The following is an 8,498-nucleotide window of genomic DNA, read 5'->3' on the forward strand; positions in this document are numbered from 1 at the left end:
TATTCCTATGAGTTCTGAGGACCAAAATGTCCCCAGAAGCCCCACATAAGTGGCTCCCTCATGGAATGGTATTTTGTACAGAGTTCTAGAAACTTCTCTGGTCTGTTCTCCGATCACAATATACATTTAAGTGTCTCCACAAACAGCCTTGTCCCAAGGAAGCTACACAACTCAAAACACTCTCAGATTTAACTCTGGGTTTTTGTGCAGCGTCTCCCCATTGATTTCATATTCTTTTCACATTTCATTCTCCTAAGCCCATGGAAAAAGGTCTGGGGGCAGTCACCTCTGCCTTGTGGGGTTTCCGTTTCTGTCACACTCCTGACCCTAGGAAAGGAAGGATGCAGTGATCACAAGCATCCTCTCTGGTTTCTTTCACAGGCTGAGTCACAGGCTGACTGACTCTGAGCATCACTCTTCCCCTCTGGAGATCAAAGCTCACCTCAGAAGAACCTCTCAGGGAAGAAACCGCCAGCGGAACCCAGGGCCAGGCAGGAAAAGCCAGTAAACAAGTGAGTGACGCATTTATAGATGGGCTCTGCTGGGGGTTGTGTGAAGGGGGAAGTTGAGGAAGCCCTCCAGGATGGAGGCGGGGCCCTCAGGGGCTTGGGTCAAGGTAGGCCTCCGATAAAACAAATATGGCAGGAGGACAAGCTGTTTGTGTTGATAAACACAGAAAGAGGGCAAGTGACCAGCTGGATGGAAGGTGGATTTCAATGGAATGTACTCTGTGCTGGGAATGGACATGCTGGGCTCCTGGGGGACTCCAGGGGAAGGAGGAGAAGCTGGAACAAAAGGAGGCAAGGTCTGGTATTCTTATACACAGGGGATCTGGAGGTTAGCAGATCTGTGTTCAAATCCTGAGATGTTTCTTTTTTTCTAAGTCTATGTGTGTGGCTTTATGTGCACATAACTGCAGGTGCCCACGGAGGCCAGCAGAGGGCATCAGACCCCCTGGAATTGGAGTTACAGATGGTGTGAGCCACCATGTGGCTGCTGGGAACTGAGCTCAGGTCCTCTGCAAGAGCGACCAGTGCACTAACCCACTGGCCCACTGGCCATCTCTCCAGCCTCCACCCTGATCTTATGATCTGTGGAATGGAGTGATAATTCCCTGCCTAAGAACACTGTTGGGTGTTCGACACAGACAAAGTTCTAAAAACAAATCCAAAAACCAAATCCTTTGTTCATGTGGGGGTGATGGTCTGTCAGACAGCAAGATGGGAAAGAATGGGGTAGCAATGTGCTCTAGGTGTTCTGTGCTGGGCTGTCAGGCAATTGAGCTTCAGTCAAGGCTCCAATGGAGGTCACCATGGGAATATGAGCAAGGAGCTGCTCATCTCTGGAGAGGGGTGTCATCTGTCTAGAATAACAAAATCCAGGCTTCTTGCTAATGCCAAGATCCTGGTTCCTAAAGAAACCTGTTCAGGCTGGGTGAGGGCTCAGTCAGTACAGTGTTTGCCTCACAAGGATGGGAACCTGTGTAACGTCTCCAGAAGCCACATTAAAAAGCCAGGAGTGGTGGAGCATGCTTGTAATCCTAGCTCTGGGAAAGTGGAGACATGTGGATCCCTGGGACTCACTGGGCACCAGCCTAGCCTGCTTAACAAGCTCCAGGCCAATGAGAGACTCCATCTCAAGACACAAGGTAGACGGCATCTGAGATTCACCCCTGGCCTTCATACACACACACACACACACACACACACACACACACACACACACACACACACATGAGGAAGGAAGAGGCAGAGAGAGAGAGAGAGAGAGAGAGAGAGAGAGAGAGAGAGAGAGAGAGAGAGAGCGAGCTGTGGGATGGTCTGTATGTCAAATGTGTTGCTCTGATTGGTCAATAAATAAAACACTGATTGGCCATTGACTAGGCAGGAAATATAGGCGGGACAAGGAGGAGAATAAAGCTGGGAAGTGGAAGGCTGAGTCAGAGACACTGCTAGCCACCGCCATGACAAACAGCATGTGAAGATGCCGGTAAGCCATGAGCCACGTGGCAAGGTATAGATTTATAGAAATGGATTAATTTAAGATATAAGAACAGTTAGCAAGAAGCCTGGTATGGCCATACAGTTTGTAAGCAATATAAGTCTCTGTGTTTACTTGGTTGGGTCTGAGCGGCTGTGGAACTGGCAGGTGAGAGAGATTTGTCCTGACTGTGGGCCAGGCAGGAAAACTCTAGCTACGAGAGAGAGAGAGAGAGAGAGAGAGAGAGAGAGAGAGAGAGAGAGAGTCCTGGAGATATACACACTCACTGTTATGGTCTCCATGGAAATGATGTTGCCAATTCTCAAAATACTCAGTGTCATTTGTTTAGAATTATTTACAAATTCAATTCTTGGAGCCAAATTAGAAATGAGCCTTGAATTCTTCTCTCTGCTTATTTTATTCTTTGACCAAAAACAAAACACACACACACACACACACACACACACACACACACACACACACACACACACACACAAAAAAAAAAAAAAAAAAAACTCTCATTCCCTTAAGTTGAATTCTACTCCAAGTCCATCTCTCCATCCAAATCATCACTTCTTAGAAGGTCTACCATCTCCCAGTAGGGACCAATCCTTCTGCAAACTGCCCTTTGAGGGACATTGAAGACACAAACCAAAACGCTCTTGTAAATGGAAGTCCTCTGTCCCACCAGCAACTCCCAAATACCCGGAAGCTGCTTCCCAAATTATCACACAGAGGCTTATAATAATTATAAATGCTCAGCTAGTAGCTCAGACTTGCACTAACTAGCTCTCACACTTAAATTAACCCGTCACTCTTATCAGACATGTGGCTTGGTACCTTTCTCAGGACGGCATTCTCATCTTGCTTCCTCTACGTCTGGCTGGTGACTCCGACTCAGCCCTTCTTCTTCCCAGAATTCTCCTAGTCTGATTCTTACACTCAATCTCTTCTTGCCCATCTATCAGCCAATCAGCTTTATTATTAACAATGAGCATAATCTAGAGCACACTCTCTTAGGTAAAGAGTGGCACTTTAACTATGTCACTAAGAAGCCACATCTTGGCTTCTGCCTGCTGACTGTACATTCAGTCCTGGAGCCGCCAGAATGTTTTCAGACCTGTTTATGAAATCTCTCACAGCTCTGGCATGGGGGAGCGTTTCCTTACTAGGAGCAGTGACATCTCCAGCTGAGGAAGTGCAAGGGAAACCTTTTTCTTGCTGACTCCTCTTTCTCTAGTGAATGAAGTGGTCCTGATAGTCTTGCGGAGGTGCACTCTAGTGGTCAAAGCATGTGCGTAACTCCTGCAGGAGACATCGCAAATGTCAGACGCCTGGCAGTTCCATGGAAAGTGCCCAAAGTCAGCTGCTTGAAGACTGTACAATCCATTCGAGCTTCTTGTCCTGCAGCCAGGGCTGGCTTAGTGGACATGCCACTTGCCCACTCCCATGAGCTCTAGGCTCAGAATGTTCCTGCCCTTGGTGTATTATCAGTGCCCTACATTTCAAGCTGCTGTCACAGAATACAAGTAGAAGCTAGTCATGGGTCACCACCGTGATCTTCACACAGTAGGGCTTTAAAAAGCAAAAATACCACGACAGCTCAAGGGTGTCTAAGAAAGGAAAGAGCTTTCTGGTTTCTTCCTGTGGTGGTAGTTTCTCTTGATTTTTGAGCAAGGAGCCATGAACTTTCACCTGCGTAAGTGAAAGGGCCCAGATACTACAGGAAAGCAAAGGCCCTTTTTCTTCCAAGGCCATCTCTCAATGGGTCTCTCTCCAGCCCTCTATGTATGTGTCTTCCTTTTCCTCTTCCTCCTCCCCCTCCTCCTCCACTCCCTCTTCCTCCTCTTTCCTGCTCTTCTTCTTCCTTTCTCCTCTTTTCCTTCTCCTCCTTTTTCCTCCACATGGTCTCAGGTAGCCAAGGCTGGCCTCAAACTTATTCTGTAGCCAAAGATAACCTTGATCATGTTTTGATAGAATTCCTCATCCTCCAAGTGCCAGAATGACAGGCATTTGCTACCACATCCAGCTTGTGCAGTACTGGGGATCGAACCTAGGGCCTTATGAGTGCTTGGTGAGCACTCTTCCAACTGATCTGCCCTGTCCATCTTCCAGCTCCTTTGCTACAATCACTACCTGCTTCCCCTCCCACTTTCAGAATTCCTGAAGAGATAAGACTGGAGACACCAGCAGTTCAAAATTGGGAAACATATCTGTTCCCTCCTCCACCATCCCAGTCCAGGACAGTAGCCAACATGGCTCAGCCATACACCAACCCTTTCTGTCAGACTCTCAGCTTGGCTGGTGTCCAACTAAGTTGGGATTTCCCAAAATGCTCTAGGAGACATGTGTTTAGTAACCCAAGCTTGCAAAGCACTGACAAATTGTTCCCATTTTTGGAGGCTCACAAACTACAGCAGCACCCATAGTGAAGGCGCTGGAAAGTCCTGTAACAAAAGACAGACTAAGAAAACACTCAGATGCACTTTGAATTACCTAGAACCTTCAAAGCATATTGTTTTCCAAACTGATTTCAATTGCTTCCTGTACTGAGCACCTCGCGAATCAGGCTGGGTTCCCACAGCCTGTGGCTTTGAATCAAGCTCTACCAGGAGCCTAGAAAAGTCTCCTAATCTCTTTAATCTTCAATTTTCTCATAAGTAATATGAGATAAATAATCCTATTTTTGTTAGGAAGGTAAAATAAAATCATGAGACATACACATAGTAAACACTTGATAAAGGCAAAGCTGTGTCTAGATTTTTGTTCCTGTTTTAATTTTTAATATTACTTTATTCTAATTAACATTGTTTTTGTTTGAAATAGAGTCTTGTTTTGTAACCCAGAAAGGCCTCTAGTTCACTAGATAGCCTAGGATGGCCTCGAACTCACAGCTCTTACTGCTTCATCCTCCAGTGTTGAGGATACAGGAGTACATCATTATGCCAGGTTGCCACAACTGTTAACACCCCTAAAGAAGTGCTTCCCTTCCACAAGCCATTGCTGCCTCCATAGTCACGTGTGCTGTCTGTCTCCGTGTCTCCTGGGCCATCAATCTCTTCTTGTTTTCTTAACCCTCAATTTGGGGCTTGTTATGAAATCAACACCCAGCAGCCCAGCCAGTTCATGTCCATGGTCCATCTACAGCACTAGGGACAGTGTCATACACTCCTCTCTTGGATCACTCTCCTGAAACAGGAGCATAATGAGGAGTGGTCCAGGGTAGGATCTCAGGCCACTTTGGCTGTCTAATGGTGGAGAATATGCAGTCTATGTCCTCATTTTAAAAATGTATTTGTTTGTTTACTATGTCCCTTTGAAATGTACCCACGGGCTAAAAGCTATAAAAATTACAAAGTGATAAAAGATGGCTGGTCCATTGCTGCTAAGAGACAGACACCAACCTGGGGCTGAGCAACAGTCACAGGCAAGGCACCAAGTTCACCAGAGTCTCAATCTAGAAGAACTATCTGGTGCACACTGTGGTCAATTCAAATCGAGAAAACCAGTGTGGCTGGTGCTGAGCCCTGTGTCGCTGGGAGTTGGCTGGCTGTTGGTTGATACTTCCTCTCATCCTTACTTAGCTCATCCCAGCACCTCTCTTCACATCTTGTCTTTCTCAGCCAGTTCCTGTTAAAGAGATTCCAGAGCCCTGGCTGACCTCAGACTCATAGCAACCTCCCTACCTCAGCCTCTAGACTGCTGGGCTTACAAACATAAGCCACCATGCTCAGTTAGCAATTAAACTTCACATAAGGCTGAGATGCCCACAGGAGGACTAAATTACAGGGCTCACTTTGAGGCTAATGGTTCAAGATCACACCTCTAAGCTGCAAGCTGCTGCTGTCAGCCTGGTGTAAGCCCACAAAGGTGAGGACCAGTAGCCAGAACCTAGCCTCTTGGCTGTGGTAACCATATCTGCTCAGTTAGTTTTGTTTACTCCCTTCTTCCAACATTGATGGTTTGTTTTTTTGTTGTTTTGTTTTGTTTTGTTTTGTTGTTTTTGTTTTTGTTTTTCCAGACAGGGTTTCTCTGTGTAGCTTTGCACCTTTCCTGGATCTCGCTCTGTAGACCAGGCTGGCCTTGAACTCACAAAGATCCACCTGCCTCTGCCTCCCAAGTGCTGGGATTAAAGGTGTGTGCCGCCACCTCCACCTGGCCGGTTTTTTTGGTTTTTTTTGTTTTGGTTTCTTTCTCAGCCTAAGTCATGCTAGCTGCAAGGGATTCCAGGAGTTCACCTGGTTTTTTAACTCTCCATCATTTATAACACAGACAGAGAGAGGCTGGAGTTCATGGAAGACAGTGGACTAGATTCTGAGAGACTATCTACATAAATTAAGAGCAGCTTCTGTTTGTTATATGCTTACAATTTGCCTAGTGCTATTAGTATGTAGTTTGTATGTGGGTCCAGTTGTGTTTCCATAACAACCTTTATAGGAAGGCCCAATAACAGACCCATTTTACAAATGATAAAAACTGAGGAATGCTGATATAAAAGTTCAAGCTCTGTACTGGTTAATATGCCAGTTCACATAGGTTGTGAGGTTCAATTAGCTAGTCTACTTGTTATTATGAGGTATATATATATATATTATATATATATATATATTATATATATATATATAAAATTAACATTTAAATCAGTAGACTTTTGGTGAAGCAGATTGTCTTCCATAGTGTAGTTTGACTTTTTTTTCAATCAATTCAGGCTTTAAGATAAAATCCTAGGCTCACCAGAGGTAAAAGGAATTAGCCTCCAGACTTGAAATGGCAGCCTTGACTCCTGCTCACATTTCCAGCCAATGGACCTGCCTTAAAAATTATGGACTTCCCATTCTTTCAATCCTGTGAGTCAATTCGTACAATGAAATGTAAGAGAAGGAGGAAGGGAGGAAAGTATAAGACAAAAAGAGAGAGAGAGAGAGTCAAGATCATGCTAAGTACCTCCTTGGATGTTGAGTATCGAATGTATGTGAGACAGTCATAAGATAAGGATAAGAACCACCTGAGGAATTAGGGGAAATAAGGATTTCAGGCAATGGTTCAGTTGGTAATGTGCTTGCCAAGTGTCTTAGTTAGGGTTTCTGTTGCTGTGAAGAGGTGCCATGATCGTGGCATCTCTCCAATTGCCATTGAAGAGTCTTCAATTCAACATCTTCAATGGAATTCAGTGGAAAACATTCAACTGGGGCTGTCTTACAGTTTAGAGGTTCAGTCTACTAGTGTCGTGGTGGGGAACATGGTGGCACTTAGGCAGACATGGTGCTGGAGAGGTAGCTGAGAGTTCTACATCTGGATCCACAGGCAGCAGGAAGAGACTGAGATACACTGGCCAGGCCTGAGCATCTGAGACCTCAGAGCCTGCCCCCAGTGACACACTTCCTCCAACAACATCACACCTACTCCAACAAGGCCACACCTCCTAATAGTGCCACTGCCTATGGGCCTATGGGGGCCATTTCATTCAAACCACCACATCAAGATAAGCATAAATCTGAGTTCAACCTCCAGCACCCATGTGAAAGGCCAGGCACAGAGGTGCACGTTTATAACCCTGGTGGGTCTCACTCTGCGGTCCAGTCTGGCTTTGAACTCCAGATCCCCCTGCCTCAGTGAGAGCTGAGACTATACTATAAGTACCGTCATGCCCAGCTTAAATCCAAACATTTAAGAATTTGAAGAAAATTATTCTCATGAGTTCTTCTTGGAGAACTATTGTGAGACCAAATTCAACCCAAATGACACTCAGAACACAAGATGATGGAGTCACCCAAGCAACACTGGTCTGTGGAGAAATCATGAGTCCGTGGTTAGAATGGAAATGCCTGGAGAGGACTTAGATGTTCTGGAAAAGACTGGTAATGTAATGGTGCATGAGCTTGGAGATGCCACAGAAGACGGCCAAGAAATAAATGCAGAGAAGCAGCCATGTCTGACAGAGGGAAGATTAGGAGTTCCCAAACTGACAAACTGTGATGATACTGTCCACACTGCTGAGGAAGGGGTGCTAGCCTGGAATTTTTTTTCTTTTTCCATGATTGCGTGATTGGTTGGTTTTGCAGCATTCAAGATCAAACCCAGAGCTTTGTGTGTGTGTACTAGGCAAACTCTCCCCGCCTGAGCTCCACCCCTGCCTGGTTTTCACAAGGAGCCCCGGGTGTGTGGAGTGTGTGCTCCCTGCTCGGAAGTAACGCATTTACTAATTTCTTCCCCTTGAGGAGAGTGGAAGACACCAAAGGACTAACTAACAGGTTGTGCAGACATTTAAAATGATCTTTCAGAAATCAAAGGAAAGAAACGAAGGGCTGGAGAGATAGCTCAGCCTGTAAGGTGCCTTCTGTGTCAGGATGAAGACATGAGTTCGGTCCCCAGAATCCACATAGAGGAGGAGGAGGAGGAGGAGGAGGAGGAGGAGGAGAAACAGCAGCAGCTGGCTGTGATGATGGGCACTTGAAATCCCGCTGCCAAAAAGACAGAAAGTCCAGGGACCTGCTTGCCCCAGAGCCTAGCCACATCAG

Source organism: Peromyscus californicus, unplaced genomic scaffold, assembly GCF_007827085.1.
Source record: "Peromyscus californicus insignis strain IS unplaced genomic scaffold, ASM782708v3 Scaffold_12__1_contigs__length_115047231, whole genome shotgun sequence".
NCBI classification, from domain to species: domain Eukaryota; kingdom Metazoa; phylum Chordata; class Mammalia; order Rodentia; family Cricetidae; genus Peromyscus; species Peromyscus californicus.